This window comes from Phyllostomus hastatus, unplaced genomic scaffold, assembly GCF_019186645.2.
Source record: "Phyllostomus hastatus isolate PE091 unplaced genomic scaffold, TTU_PhHast_1.1 phas_scaffold_93, whole genome shotgun sequence".
Taxonomy (NCBI): domain Eukaryota; kingdom Metazoa; phylum Chordata; class Mammalia; order Chiroptera; family Phyllostomidae; genus Phyllostomus; species Phyllostomus hastatus.
In genome coordinates, this window is record NW_025334042.1 from 1,220,819 (window position 1) to 1,237,928 (window position 17,110).

Genomic DNA, 17,110 nt, shown 5'->3' on the forward strand with positions numbered 1-17,110 from the left:
ACTGGTGGCAAAGACTTAATAGACCTAGCAGACTAGAAGAAATAGGAAGTGAGTGGCTGCAGGAGGTGGAATTCCTATAATACCTGATCTAATTTGCCTTATAGAATGTTCATAGTATGGGGTGAAGTATGATTGGCACATGGTTGAGTGAAAAATCTATGTACCAATTACTTGAACTTCCCAGCTCTTCTGTATTTCCCTGAACATTCTGGGAACTACCCTACTCACATCCATATAGGAAGCAACAGGCTTAGTCTGAAGAAACTGAGCCGAGGAGCTTCAGGATTCAGAGACAATAGATACAGGATAAGGTAGGGTGACTATAGGAACTAAGGATAGTAGCATTATGGAAAAATCTACATATTGAAATACAGGACCAGCAAGCAGGCTGCTTTTCCTGCCTTGGTCCCAGAATCCTAGACAGCCAGGTTCACGACCGTCCCACCTACACCCACCACTGCACTTCCTGCAGGAAGCTTCCAATTTTCATATGAAAAGATGTCCAACAATCACGAGACATTTGAGAAAAGATAACTTAGAAGACAGACAAAAACAGAAAAAAACTGAACAAAAACAATCAATGGAATAGAAGAAACAAAAATAAATTAGTATCATCAAGTATATAAGTAAAGAGAAAATGCCCAAACAAAAACACTCATAAAAGAAAGAAAAACCAAAGCCCTGGCTGGCGTAGCTCAGTGGATTGAGCACAGGCTGCGAACCAAAGTGTTGCAGGTTCGATTCCCAGTCAGGGTACATGCCTGGGTTGCAGGCCGTGACCCCCAGCAAGCGCACATTGATGTTTCTCTCTCTCTATCTCCCTCTTTTCCCTCTCTAAAATAAATAAACAAACAAATAAATAAATAAATAAATAGAAAGCCACCAAACAAATGGCAACAAAAAGTTATATATATATATAAAAAAAGAAAAACCAGAAAACAGTTTTTAATTTTGGAAATTAAAAATATAATAAAAAGAGGTTTGCTTTGGTCTCTGCAGGTGGCACGGCATGGCCCCAGGGTTGCTGGGAGGCCAGCTGCCTGCAGGATCAGGAGCTGCCAGCAAGAGGGTGGGTGTGGGCAGTGGCATGAAGCTGGGCTGTGAGGCTGGGGAGGAGATGGCAGTGGCAGTGGAGGGTTGGATGCCTGTTGGGGGCAATGCTGAGCTGGCCAGTGCCTGAACCATGGAAGAGTCCATTCTGCCCCTCTATGCTTAGTGCTGTCTGGGTCAGCTGCTGCATCTCCCACCTGGTGAAGGAGCCAGGAGCCTAGGTCTTAGCAGTGTGGTTGAGCACCGCTATCTGAGTTGTTGAAACTCTACCTGGAATAAAAGTAGAAATTCCAACCCTAAGAAAAAAGGGGGTTAGCTTGGTGAAAGCTACCTTTGAGAACAAAAACATTTTGTATCAAAGACAGGAAAATGTCAAAAATAAGGTATTTAACCAACTTTTTTTTGGTGGGGGGTAGATCTTGCACATACACTTTTATCCTGGCTACCAATATTTTAGACAGATCCTGGGTTTTTATGAAAGTGAAACCTAAAATTTTTTTTCTTACATTGGAGTCTGTTATTTTGTTGGTTTCCAGAACAGTGGAAGAAGAATGCAATGTTTCATCCACTCATGGAGTAATCTCAATTAGTCAACGTTAAGTGCACTGCTTCTAACAGAAAATGAAAAGAAAAATTCTCCTGGGGAGAAAATCTGACCTATGAAATGAAACATACTGGTGTCTTATACTATTTTTTTTGCTTACATAAGACATTATATTTTATATTTCAGAAAGAGAAGAAATATTGAGCCCTGATAAACTGGAAGCTCAGCTGAAAGCATAAAATTTTCTACTAGTCTTTTCAGAAGCAAAGCCATCTGTATTCACTTTTTGCTTTCTCAATGGGGAAGTAGAAATATAGCTCATTAAACTATTGCAAATCCTCCTGCTTGTTGTAAAGTGTTCAAAGATTAATGACACTGAGTTCTTTTACTGGAGGGAAGCAGTTTCTAAATGGTTAGCTGAACGTTTTCTCTTGAATGTTGAAAAAAAAATTGGTTTGGATTGTTTCTAGGCACAGAACCCAGATTCTTCAAGACAGCAACTATAGTGTTCCTGAGTTGTCAGTAATACCAGCAGGCAGCCGTCCTGATGAAAGTGAGGGCTCTGAGAGGGGAGCTGCAGAGAATGAAGTCTCAGCAGCTCTCTCTATGACCCAGTCATCAAAGATGGACCATCGTTTTCAGCTTGGAAAAGCATGGTCTCTGAAATGCTCTCCATTTTAGAAATCTGTTGTACTGTGTCAGAATTTAAAGCATGTGTACGGTTTATAAACAATAAATGGGGGAGTAGGAAGTATTTTTGTCCAGTTGTCATTTAGGCAGGAATACATAGACTAGAACACCTGTTGTCTTTAATTATTCAGACCAGCTTGGGTCTATTTCTATATTCTAAGAAATCTAAGCTATCAAATGAGTTAGGGTCTCTGAAATGATTGAAAATACATGTTTTTCTCTGAATAAAAAGATCTTCAGTTACTTGTTTATATGGAGATAATGGACTTGTGGGTAACGATGTGGGAAGCTGAAGGACAGAGCCTTTGTTTTCTTGATGAGCATGAAGTAGGGGCTGAAATCCGTTGAGACTCGAGTCCAGTGGTTTCAACTACCGATAGGTGGAAACAAAAAAAGTTGGTTGATGCTGCTTTAACATTTGGGTTTTGCAGATTGCTGGTGATATTAGAAACCCAAGGTAAATAAGGAAGGTAGCCTAGGAACTGAACTAATAAATTTTTTTTTTTTTAAAGAGAATCCAGGGGCTGGAGGGCTAGTTGAGATTGTTGTACAAATTTGGCAGGAATGATAGTATGAGAGAGGTGAAAAAAATCAACAGTTTTTTTGCAAAGCTCTGAATATGGAAGTTTGAAGTTTCTGAGTGACCTGTTAAAGGTATGTCCCTTGGAGAAGGGCTGTAGTGCGCGGTGAAAGACAGGATGATGTGAAAGAGATCGAGGGAATTTGAAATTAGGATGGGATCTTTTCCTACACACACGCACACTGAAATCTCCTGGGATTGTGGCAGAATAAGACTGTGAGCCGGGTCTGAAAGTCTGGCTTGAATGGAATGAGTTTACCAAGGATGATACAAGATAAAGAGCCTTCAGTGAGGCTGGGCTTCCACAGGCAGATGGAAGAGTAAAGGCCTGGAAGCAGAGCTGGAGGAGCAGTGGCATGTTGCCTCCACCATATCTCAATAAACACACATTCTTGTGTATATACGAAAAATAATCACTTTCACTAGAGAGGCTTATGGGAGTACTGAAAGCCACAATTAGTCAATGTATATCTTCCTGTGGCCTCCATTTCTACACATGCTAAACAATTTCAAACATCTTACATTAATACAACTCAGAGATACAGGGTCTGGCACAAACAATGCCCCTTTTTATTACAAAATCTTTTATTAAAAAATCATAAGCATGCAATTCTGTAACATAACACTATTATACTCAAGCACACCTTATAAAATTTTAAGTGAAATGTTCAAGTTAAAACTATAGGTTATTACACCCATATTATTGCCCTACCAACCTCACTCAAGCAGGCCTTCTGCCAGACCCTGTATTTTGAAGTTGGGTGAAAAATATATGTATACATTGATGATAAAACAACAAATGCCAAAGGAAATTTGCAGTTATGAAATACTGTTTTGGGCTGAATCTCCAGTGTCTTTAGAAGACTGTCTTTCTACCATTGTCTGTGTGAAAATACTTTAAAATTATCTAAGAGGTAAGAGGAAGTGAACAGATCCTGAAAGAAAGGTTGGGATACAGGGCAGTTCATCGTCCACAGAAAAGGATCTTGCTGGGTGGTAGGAAAACGGAGTCAGGGTGTTTGGGTTGTTCAGTAAAGAGAAAGATCATGAAGAACAGCCTGAAAACTAATGGTGTGGGCACCCTGAAAAAAAAGAGAGGAAAGTGCTCAGACTGTTGAAATTTTCAGTGATTAAGAAAAATGGAATGGGGATTGCTCACAAGTTTCAACACTGAGAAAGAAGACACCTGCCAAGACAAATTCTTGGTGGCTACCTGGGCTCAGATTTTAAAAAGGAGGAGAGACAGAAAGAGAGAGAGAGGGAACTTAGCAGTCATCTGTACACAGGAGGCTCCCACACAAGCCACTTCAGGGAGAAGTCTGCACTGAACTGCCTGGTTCTGCACTGTGTTTCTCACCTTTGAGCCAGCCCTTATTACATACAGAGTTCCTGGAATTATACTTTAACCAATAGGACTGAGGCTTTCCCAATCCGAATGGAGTTGTGCAGTGCCAACCAACCAGAGAGGCTCTATTCTGACCAATTGGAACAGTGCCTTTTGGACCAATCCAACTTTGAGGATTTAGAGTCTTCATTTGCATGAGGACAGACCAATCAAGGACCAAGGGTGGAGGCTTCTGTCCATATACGCCAGTTCTCCTGTGGTTCAGAGAGTGTACTTTCCCTGTCCACTGTAGACTGAGTCTCCCTGGCTAAGCTGAAACACCAAAGATGTTTTGCCAGAGCAGAGTGGCACAAATCAGAACAACCAAAACACAATGGTACAGCATAGAGCAGAGTGAAGCAGACCATTGAGGAGAAGAGTAGAGCTGTCCAGCAGAAGAGGGACCTGGCCCCAGGGCTGTGTCAGAGATGTGGTATATCACAATTGAGTTGTTTAGTACTGAATAAAGTTTCCTGCCTCACAGCACCCCAATATAGGGATTTCTGTTGGTGTCGAATTGGTGTTAATGACCATTGGTTGACACTGGTGATTGTCCTCAGATATTTCCCATTCTAAGTTTTTCACAAGCCCATTTTTTTCTGTGCCAGAAGTACTATACCTTGTCTGTCTCAAGGAGGTGGTAGAGCTAAACATGAAAAGATTTTCTGCCCTGGCTGGTGTAGCTCAATGGATTGAGCGCAGGCTGCAAACCAGGCATCGCAGGTTTGATTCCCAGTCAGGGCACATGCCTAGGTTGCAGGCCATGGCCCCCAGCAACCGCACATTGATGTTTCTCTCTCACTCTCTCTCTCTCTCTCTCTCTCTCTCTCTCTGTCTGTCTCTCTCTCTCTGCCCCCTTCCCTTCCCTCTCTAAAAATAAATAAATAAAATCTTAAAAAATTTTTTTCTGCAAGTATCAAAAGTTCTGACCATGGAAACAAGGAACAAGCTAGAGGAAGCAGAAGGGGGACAAGGGAGGAAAGAAGGGGATGGGTCTAGTTAAAGAACAAGTCTAAATGACCCATAGACATGGACAACAGGGTGGGGGGTGACTGTAGTGGGGGGAGGTGGCTGGGGCAGAGTAGAGCAATGGAGGGAATTTGGGACAATTGTAATAGAACAACCATAAAAATAGAGTTCTGACAAGTTCATGGCTTTTTCACTTTGCGAGAAGCAGTGATGGGTCATTAAGTTCCTTTCAGTCCCTTCATGGAACCTTCCGTGTGTCTTATAATTAATTCAGATGGTGACAAGATAACTTACTTGAGCTCAATAACTCATTCCTGCCACATTAGATACAATCAATGAAGACTGAAGAACAGGATTTTATTTTTTTTATTTTGTTTCTATGATGCTTGTCTCTTCATCCTCTTTAAGACAGTTAAGTATGCACAAAAGGACAAACAACAATGAGGTTCTCAGCAAACTTAACTTTTAAGGTCCCAAATATCAGATCTTCCAGTCTTCCATTCACAGTGTCATAACCCTGGTCCTTTTGTTGGAACTATTTACTTTCATCAACAATTACAGCAACACTCATTTTCCCCACATAAAGGCTATTTCTTCCTCGTAAGAGATCTCTAAAAATGGATCAGAGTGAAGATGTGTTTCAAGACCCTTGAAGCTCTTTTCCTCCATTGCCAAGATGATTCTGTTATTTTGAAATTATGTAGCACTCTCATCTATAAGGCTTTACAAAGAAATACTTCCTTCTTCAAATGTTATTGGATATTGATTTATAGTTCTTTCCCCTGTCATTGAAAAAGTGGTCATGTTATCTTCAGATAAACTAATTTTGTAATTTTTTAATGATTTTGTGGCAACAGTTTAAACTGGTAAGGACACGAATGGTGAAATTTAAAAAATAACTTTTTTTTGAGAAATTTTGGAATTTAAAGAATTATATTTTCACTCTAGCCTGTGAGACCTAAGGTTATTTCCAGAAGGAAATAAGCCAGTTAAAAAAATTAGGAGTTTGGAACAATTGACAAAAAGATATTTTTCTAGAAAGGCAGGCAGTGGCCTCAGAAGAGAAGACTTGCTAAATGTATTGGATACAGGCAGGAAATAATAAAATTTCCAGATTGGGTTTTTGAGGATATTAGTTAAGATGGGGCTTAGCTGCGAATTCCTGAGTTTAAGTCTAGCAAGAAAGGAAAGAGTAACACATAGGGCTGTTACCAGTGGTTTGCTGGTCTGAAGGAGGAAATATCAAAGTAATGTTAACTTTGAGATGAAATGATGAATTTCTACTTTTAAGAGATGCTGCTATCATCTAGATACAATAAAACATCAGCTGATATCTATTAAACAAAATCTGAACTTATTCAGACATTTAAATGTCAAATGATTTACTGATTTTTTAAAAAAAGACAACTTAAAATTGTATTAGAAAATTTTACAACTTTTTGAGAATAGGTGGGAATGATTAGAGATAATTGAATTAGTTTAAAAAAGAAAACCATTGTGACATAAGGAAGTTCACAGAAAATACTGCACATTCTTAAACAGAAAAGCAGCAATGACTTAGGACTCTAAAAGAATATTTTGGATTGGCAAGGATTCACTGCACATGAGGTGGTGGCAGCTATTGCAATAATCCAAATACTAAGTGAATCTTCCCTGCAGGACAAGTTTTGTGATAATGGAGAAGAAGAGGCTGTGGCTGCAATTGATTGTGTTCAAGCCACCACTGGATCCAGATAGGTCTTATGTATGTGATGGTGATAAGGTCTACGAGAGTTTACCTACTCTGACTGAGGAGGCTTCTGCATGAAAACCTGACCTAACAGGAGAGGGAGTCAATACACTTAACCTGTAAATATTAGAATAAAAGGCATTCATCACCCTTGGGGAACGGCCATGCTGAGTACACATCATTTTTGCCTGTTAGATTTGTCTTCTCTATGGACCTATATTTTAAAGTAAAAAAATACGTTTTATTTATAAGTTTCTAAGATGGAAAACAAATGACTTGCTGTGTTCATGTAAAAGTGATAAGCATTTTCTTCCAAGTCAAATACCTGGCATTTTTGAGATTTGAGTTTTTGCCGTTATGATGAGCACGCAGTGCATGTCGTTATCTTTATCTGCATTTCTGTGATTACCACCGAAGTTGGTTTTCTCTTTATAATTTTATGGTGTCTGAATCTATAAGTTGCCTATTCCTACTCTTTCCCAGTTCTTTCTGATTTCCTTATTTCTTGAAAATTTGTAGGAGTACCTTGTATATTCCAGACCTTAATACTTTGTCAGTTTTGGATGTTGCAAATATTGTACCTTCTACCTGCTAGCTTTATCACAGGGGCCCATTTGAGGAAATCCTTACTTTTTTTTTAAGATTTTATTTATTTATTTTTAGAGAGGGAAGGGAGGGAGAAAGAGAGAGAGAGAAACATCAATGTGCGGTTGCTGGGGGTCATGGCCTGCAACCCAGGCATGTACCCTGGCTGGGAATCAAACCTGCGACACTTTGGTTCGCAGCCCATGCTCAATCCATTGAGCTACACCCGCCAGGGCTGAAACCCTTACTTTTGATGCAGTACTACATGCGATTTTCTTTTACTTCATGAATGCCTTTGGGTCTTATTTAAAATCATTCTCCATGGAGAGATAAAAGGTATTAGAATACCTTTTCTACTAATTCTGTTGTTTATCTTTTCGCAATGTGTCTTCAATCCACGGAGCTTATTTCTATGACATAGAACCATGATTTAATTGTGTTTTCTATAGAAAGAACTGATTTTTAAAGCATTGTTTACAGAATAATCCATCCTTAATTCACTATATGCTATTTTAGTGTTTTACATTTTTACATCAAATGTTGCTGTTTGGAAATCTCAGGCAAATGATTCGAATTCAAACTTGTATTTCTCTTTTCACTCTAAAAACATTAAGAATTGTCTTTATGTTCAATTCTTAAAAATATTTCTTTACCATGTATATGTATTGTTTTATCAGTTCTGTCTTGTTCTGTAGTCTAGAGGGTTCTCAGCTGAGGGCATGTATCTTTTTTTAGTTGTGAGAAACTTGTGACTGTTTTGTCTTCAGTTCTTTCCTCTTCACCATTTTCTGATTTATTTTTTTTCTTTCTGGGGTTTTTATTATGTAGAAATTGGTACTTCAACCTTTAGTATTTGCATCTCTGAACTGCCATCTTTGTAGGGTTAGTGTTTGAACAAGTACATAAAAATCTATCTCATTCATTTAAATAGATATATAATACATTACAATATTATAAAAATAATTAATTGATGGACATTTTGGTTTCCAATTTTCACTAACAACAAAGAAATCACGTACTCTGTACATTTTGATGCCCATCTGTGACTATTTCTTTGGAATTGTTTTCTATAAATAGAACTGCTGAGTTAATGGGGTTGCACAATTTTATTTGGATAGACTGTTAACTTGTTTTCCAGAATTTGTTCAATTTATACTCCCACTAAGAGTGTACAAAAGTACTATTCTTTGCATACTTGCCAAGGCTTCATATAATCACTGTAATTCTTGTCAAACATATGAAAAATAATTCCTTTTAATTTGCTTTTTACTTTTAACTAACTTTTCAGGTTAAACATCTTTTATACACTTGTATATTTATGTAGATATTTGTGATTATCCTTTGTGACTTGCCTGCTTATATCCTGCCTGTTATTTCTATTTTTAAAATTGATTTCAGGAACTCTGTATATATATTCTGGATAGTAGTTTTTGTCCTTAATATATGATGCAAAATTTTTTCTAGAACTTTGCTAGAATTTTAACTTTCTTAATGATTTATTTTAGGGGAAGCTTTAGTTTAGTTTAGTTTGTCCCTTCGACAGTTGTTTTACTTAGAAAATATCCAATATTACCATATTACCAATATTACTAATAAACTTCTATAATTTGATTATCCATTTGGATTGTTTTCCAGTTTGGGGCTACTATTAATAATTGGCTTTGTTAAGTTTTTGTTGAAGATTTTTAGGGGACATATTGGACTTGAACTTTTTAAGTGTAAAGAGAATTTTAATTAATCAATTGAACCAACTCAGAATTGCAGACATAAGGGAATTAGCAGAGAAAGACATTAAAACAGCTATTTTAATTATGATCCATATGGACAAGAAGGTAGAGAAAAACATGATTATGAAAAGGAAGAAATTGGAAGATATAAAAAAACTTAGATTAAACTTTCTGAGATAAAAATACATTATCTAGATAAAAAATAAAATAGATCATAATATAGAAATTGTCTGTGTTCCCTTCTCCTAAATTCATATACTGAAACCTCATCCCCAAAGTAATAGTATTTGCCAGTGGGGCCTTGAGGATGTGATTAGATCCCCAAAATGGAACCCTTATGAGGGAAATTGGTGCCCTTAAGGAGGAACCCTTGAGAGCTCCTCACCCTTCTCACCATTTGAGTACACAGTGAGAAGATGGTCATTTATGAATCAGAAGTAGGCCCTCAGGAGATGTTGAATCTTTCAGTATGTTGATTTTGGACTTCCCAGCTACCAGAACTGTGAGAAATAAATATCTGTTGTTTAAGCCAATAAGCTTATGGTATTTTTGTTACAGTAGCCTGAACAGAGTAATACAGATAATATTCATGTTAAATTAGACAGAGTAGAGAAACAGAACTTGAACACAGAGCTGTAGAAATCATACAAAATCATGCACAGACACAAAAGATGAAAAAAATGAACAGAGCATCAGTGACCTATAAAATAATATGAGGCAGTTTAACATACATACAATTATGGTTTCAAAAGGAGGGAAGAGAGAGATGTGGGAGAAGAAACATTTGAATAAATAATAGCTGACAATTTTCCAGGTTTGAGGAAAAATATAAACCTATAGACTCAAGAATCTCAACAAACTCCCAGCAGAGTAAACCTTACGAAAACTGCACTAAAGTATATCTTAATTGAACTGCTGAAAACCAGTGGTAAAGAGAATATATTAAAAGCAGTCAGAGGAAATAAACACAGGAGTCAGGAGACTTCACTGAGGTAAAATTTAGATGAATACAGCATTTGTGATTGGTACTATTTAATCAACACATTTAACATAGATTATAATAGAAAGCATAAAAGATTTATTATTACTTTTTAAGTCTATACCGATTTATATCTCATAAAACCTACATTACCAAAGGAGTATAATAGTTAAAATATATTAACAACAAAAATTTTAGAAGAGTGTGGTTCTTATTTAAAAGATGTGAAGAGTGGATCATTTACAGAGGTGAGAATGTGTTAGGAAGTCATGTTATCCCAAACCTCACTGAATATAAAACTGTAGCCCATTTCATAAAGAATCAACAAACTATTGCCACTACTTAATTTTAAATGGCAAGAGCTAGGTAAAAGTTTGAGTGCTGAGTACTAGGTAAGAAGTATAAGTTAATCAGAACACTACTACTACAATTTCCTGCCAGATGCCAGGATTTCTGCCGGGGAGGCAGCCTTCTCTACAGTTTATTCTCCTGTTATACTTTTAACTGAATCAGGAGACAGCTGGAAGTGGCTCCCAGTGAGAGCTGTCAGGCCACTTGGAACAATTTTATAGAAAGCATTGGGACAACTCCACAATTACACAGGAGGAACTCTCCAGCAAAGAAGAGAAAATCCATGCTCTGCTTGCATCAAAGTATAATGTCCTTGTACTAATTTTGCAAAATAAAATGATGTTCCTAAGTTTTTCTCTTCTTGCTCTTATCATTTGCACAGGAACTCAATAAATTTCTTACAGCTCATTTTAACTACAATATTGTTCAAACACAAGTTTTTTTATCTCTAGGGCTAAATAAACCAAAGAGCTGGTCAATATATTGAAAACTGTACAATTTTAAATGATGGTAATCTGAGGAAGTAAAACAAATGTCCACCTATAAAACAAACTTACTATAAGAATGTAGAAAAACCTTGCTAAAATCCATAATTTGTAAGTGTATCAAGGTACACAAAAATTAGAGTAGAAAGGAATTAAAGATCCAAGGAAGATTTAGAGATTAAAATTATGACTGCTGGATTTTGAAAATTAAATAAAGAAAAAAACTGTATATTGTATAGTTTACTGATAAATGAGCTAGTACTTTATCTTCTCAAATTAAACAGAAAAGAATATAATGATAAATGCAACAAAGAGATCACTTGAGAACACAGATGCCTAACATTATACTTTCAATTCTTTCTTTTCTATGTGTCTGCTGCAGCCAGATGTCTTAACATAATATCTCAGTGTTTCACTATGTTGGTGATAATAGATACATAGAAACTACCAAAACTGAAGTGCGCAAAGAAAAAGAATGGGAAAAAGAGGCTAGAACATTCAAGACTGGTACAACTTTCACAGATATAACATACATGTAATTGGAATACCTGAAAGAGAAGAAAGAAATAGTAAAAGAAAAACTTGAAGTAATAATCTCTGAGAATTTTTCAAAATTAATGACAAACACTATAGATCCAGAAAGCTCATAGAATATAAAGTAAGATAAATATGCGGAACCCACATCTAAGCATATCATTTTGAAGCTGCAGAAAACCAAGACAAAGAGAAAATACTGAAAACTGCCCAAAGGGGTGGTTGGGGAATCTGACTATAGAGTACTGACTGTAAGAATTATGGCCAACTTCTTGGAATAAACTATTCAGGCAAGAGTGATGTCAATAAAATGGCCAAATAAAACATTTCTTGCTCCTATCCCTCCCTCAACAAGAATAATTTAACATCCTTTCATGGTCAAATTTGCCTTTGTGTGAGCTTCAGAATCCAGGTAGGAGACTGAAACCTTGGTACAGTTCAAGACCAGAGACAACTATGTTAAAAATGCAGGCATAAACTCAGGCAGTTGACTTGCCAACTGGATCCCTCCTACAGACCCAGAAACAGTTTTAGACACTGAGAATTTGGCTGCAGTCCTCTTTGACATTGGTGTGGTCACTAGCACCACACACCAAAGGACCCAGGAGAAGTCATGCTCAAGTGTGTGTGGAGTACTAAGCATATAGAACTCAGTCCTCTCTGTGGACCATGAAGCAGCTTTTGAACAAACTTCAGCCCCTCTTAGCTTCAGTCTTGAAACTTAGAGAAGACTTCTAAACTTATTTGGACTGTAGATTCTGAAAGAGCCTTGTAATGGGGCTTCAGCCCTTCCTAGCCACAGTCCACAACAGTCCTGCTGGCACAGAGACCCAGCAGAGGACACATCAATACTTCTACATGTCCTGAAAGGGCCCTCTTTGGTCTTCTAGCTTCCTGATAAACATTTGGCCTGCAGTCTAGAGAGTCTGTGGTTGCAACAGGAGACACTCCTATTTGCATCCTCAGAGATCCTAAATGGGTCTTTTATTCAACTCTAGACCCCTTCAAGTCACAATCCATGTGCAGGCCTGCTAGTAGAGAACCTTCCACAAGATCTAAACTTTGCCTGACAAAAAATTTAAATAATCATCTTAAGGAAATGCAAGAGAACACAGACACAATGCAAAAACTGAGGGAAATTGTTCATTACATGAACAAAATGAGTGATATAATAATATGGAAACCATAAAAGAACCAAACAGAAAACCCAGAGCTGAAAATACAATAATAGAATTGAAAATTTAGTAGAGAGCTCCAATTACAGGCTTGATCATGCAGAAGAAAAGGTCAGTGAACTCTAATACAGATCATTTGAGATCAGTCCATTAGAGGAACAAAAAACAAGAGGTGTGGAAAAGAGTGAAAACCTACACTAATTACAGGAATCAAGCCAATGAACATTTGCATCATGAGAGTCCCAACAGGAAAAAAGAGAGAGAAAGGAGCAGAAGATTACTTAAAGGAATTTGGGGAACTAAAAACTCCTCAAATCTGGGGAAGATATGGATACCCAAGTACAGGAAGTTCAAAGGACCTTAAGCAAGATCAATCCAAAGATGATCACTCTCAGACACATTATAATCACATTGTTAAAATTCAAGGGTAAGGAGAGAATTTTGAATGTAGCAAGAGAAAAGCAATTCTTAACACACAAGGGAACCCCCAGAAAGGTATGTGAATTCTCTGCAGGAACCTTGCAAGCAAGGAGATTGAGAGAACTCATAATGGAGTGGGGATATATATATGAGTTATTATTGCAAGTACTATATACACATATTTCCTAATTTTGTCAGCTGAGGGACAGTGGAAGCAATGATACCCAAGCAGCAATGAGTGCACCCAGACTATGGTTTTGAATATCATTCTCCAATAAAAGAAATCAGGTCACCTTGGGGGGAAATGACTCATTTTAGGATGAGGATAGAAAATATTTAAGATAGCCTGGAGCACCTTGTAGAACCAGGAATTGTTACAGAATGTAAAAACTTATGAAGTGCTTAAAAATAGCCCTTGCAAGGTGGCTGAGGTGGTTAGAGCATTGTCCTGATACTCCAGGTTGAGGGTTTGGTCTTGAGCCAAGGCACATACAAGAAGCAACCAATGAATACATAAATAAGTGGAACAACAGATCCATGTTTCTTTCTTTCTCTTTCTCTCGCTATTCCTCTCTGTTTCCAAAATCAATAAATTAAAAAAAAAACTTAAAAAAAAGAAGAGGAATGGGCAAGCCAAGGAACACAAATAGAGGATTCATGGGCATGGACAATGGGGGTGGATTGACTGTGGGAGTGGGGGATGGGGCATGGGAGAACAATTGGGAAAAATGTGGGACAACTGTAACTAAACAACAAAAAATATATATTTGGTTGTTTCAAAAAATGCTCAAAAGCAAAACAAAGCAACCCCCTCAATGATGGGGGGGGGTCTCCTAATGCCCAAAGCCAGAACAAGTTGAGCAATAAAATAACTAAACGTTAGATTATAACTCAAACTATAAAATAAATATCCATGAGTCCATACAGATACACTTACATTATTGAACAAATACATAAGTGGGGAGAGTAAGTCCATTTTTCAAGCAGAAGAATTCCAAGTAACTTTTGTAGATACTCTAGACTCAAAAAGTTGGGACATAATTCCCCACTTCTTAAAAATGAGCTGTACATAGTACTTCAAAGAGTATAATATGGAAATGGGAGTGAAAGAGTAACTTTACAGTGGAAAAAATCTAACAAATGCTACTTCAGCCATGTGACTGAGTTTAACAACAACAGTAGGAAGGCATGTTGATCTGCACACCGTTGGTGTGATGGAATGAGAATGGGACTTGACCTCTGTGGTCTTTCTTTCCAAACCCTCTGTCTACTCAGTAGAAAAAATCAGAAGAACTCAAATCAAGGTACAGTTTACAAAATATATGATCAGCATTTCTCAAAACTGTCAAGGTCACCAAAAATAAGACAAGCCCAAGAAAATGTCTCAGTCAAGAAGAACCTAAGTAAACATGGCAATTAAACATAATGTGGTATCCTGGATGGGATCCTGTAACAGAAAAAAAATGACATTCAGTTAAAAACTAAGAAAATATGAATACGATATGGACTTAGTTAATAATAATGATCAACATTGGTTATTAATTGTGACAAATGTGCCATAATGATGTATGATCTTACTGATAGTGGAAACTGGCTGTAGATCTATGAAAACTCTCTTTAGTACCTTCTCCATTTTTCTGTTTATCTAAAACTATTCTAAACTAAAACTTTCATATAAAAATATTGTGGTAGTAAATGTTATGTTCTTTCCCACACAGTAAAATGGTTTCCTTTGATCTGTATTTCTATCCTGCATGTAATTTAAATAGTAGCCTAAAATAGAAAAGCCACCAAAATGGACTCTTACTAATGTAGTTTGTAACTGAATACGCCTGAGAGAAAAAGATCAATGGGAGAAAGAGTGTCCTTATAATATTACAGCCAGAGACCCTGCAAAACCCACAAAATTCTTGGAAAGTTTCTCTGTAGAGAGAACACAGAGAGTCTCACTAACCTGAATAGCTGGGAATAGGAACCTGAGGTTACTTTTTTTGATAAGGAAAAAGGCAATTCAGATTCACACTAAAGATAATGAATCACTGTTTTATCATGTGATATAGCACTGGACACAATAATGTATACTATCTCTAAACACTCTTTAATCTCTATCTTCCCAATGTAGACATTTAATTTAAAGTTGCTATACAATCTTACTGATCCATAAGCAGCTCATAGTTCTCCATCTTTTCTTAGAGGTTTCTTTAAAAGACTTTGCCTATGTGCACAAACAAAATTTCACTGACCTAGGTGCTTGTAGTACAGAAATGAAGAAGACATACAAGGTCTGTCCAGAAAAAGTTCAGCCATTGTTAATATAATAACGGTTTGAGTGACATTGATATAACCTGACAGACAAGGTGAGTGGACTAGAATGCACATGTGTGAACAATGATGACTTCATTGTCCTCATCAGTGGGGGCAGTAGACACTGTTGAGTGAGCATATGTACTGTGGCTGTTGCTTTCAAAATGCTTGAGTGAGTAGAGCAACAAATCTGCATCTGACTTTGTGTTAAGGTTGAACATTTCTCAGTGGAAACCATTTGGATGATTTAAAAGGTCACAGCTATGGGCAATTGGTGATTGGCAGCTTCATCATGATGACAGGCCTGCTCATACATCATGCTTTGTGCAGAGATTTTTGGTGAAACACCAAACATCCAGGTGACTCAGCCCTCCTACAGCCCACATTTGGTGCCCTGTGACTTCTGGCTTTTCCCAAAACTAAAATCACCCTTGAAAGGGAAGAAATTTCAGACAGTTGATGTGACTCAGGAAAATATGACAGAGCAGCTGATGGCAATCGGGAGAACTGTGTGAGGTCCCAAGGTGCCTACTTTGAAGGGGACTGAGGCATTATTGTCCTATGTACAATGTTTCTTGTATCTTGTGTCTTCTTCAATAAATGTCTCTATTTTTCATATTACATGGCTGGATACCTTCTGGACAGGCCTTGTACATGCTTCTCATCCTGATAGAGGTTACAGTATATGGTTAGAAAGACAAATATTAAACAAGTAATTATCCAGACAACTAATCAATTATAAAGGTAATAAGTGCTATGACAGAAGAACTGAGGATATAATAGGAGAATCTGTGTGGAGAGGTGGTGTCAGGGAAGGATTCAATAATGAAATAAGGTTGAATCTGAGACATAAAGGATGAACTGGGTTAGCTAGATTAAAGCTGTGGGGTTTACAAGAGTGCCAATCAAGAGAGAGAGGGGTTTACAGTCAGAGGGAAGAGCACGGCAGAAGTTCTGTGTGGGAGAGCCCAGTGTAGGATACTGCTGGACAGACTGAAAGTTGAGAACTGAGTTACACATTCAACAAAAATTGATTGGGCTTCTTTATGTGCCAGATTTTTGGTTGAGCAGGAGCCTTCTGTGGTTGAACATAGCAGAGAGAAGGAAAATGTTAGTATTAAATCCCTTGTCATTAGTAAACTATTTCTTAATAATTACTACTTTATTTCATAAATTCCTTTACAGCCTATTCTAGAACTTGTATTTGGATAAAAGAGTCTTCAGGGTTTTTCACTTGGTTCTCTGCATTTTTGAATATTAGAAAGACATTAGATTCTCTATAGGCTTTCAGTACTCTTGCGTCCACCTCACAAAGATTGATGCCCATCATACACCCTTCAGCAAACTCCTTTGCAAGTTATTGTATCACTCTTTGGATTATTCACCTAATTTAAGAGAATTGACCTCATTTTGCTCATTTTGAGATGATACTTTGTCTCTAAATATTTTATGTTCTAGCCTTTAATTTTTCTCCTTGTGGTGTGTTTATTCTATCCTTTAAATATAGTCACCTACCTTGCAGAATACAAATGCAAAAGTTTTATTTTCTTCTTCAACATTTCCTTAAGCTTCCACTTCTTTGTCTTTTGCTCCAAAAAAAGAGA

At 37.3% G+C, this 17,110-nt stretch overlaps 1 pseudogene; it reads left to right on the forward strand.

Annotated features, from left to right (window-relative positions):
- The first annotated feature begins 1,009 nt into the window (after positions 1-1,009).
- LOC123812538 overlaps positions 1,010-17,110 on the forward strand; it is a 32,401-nt pseudogene continuing 16,300 nt past the window's right edge.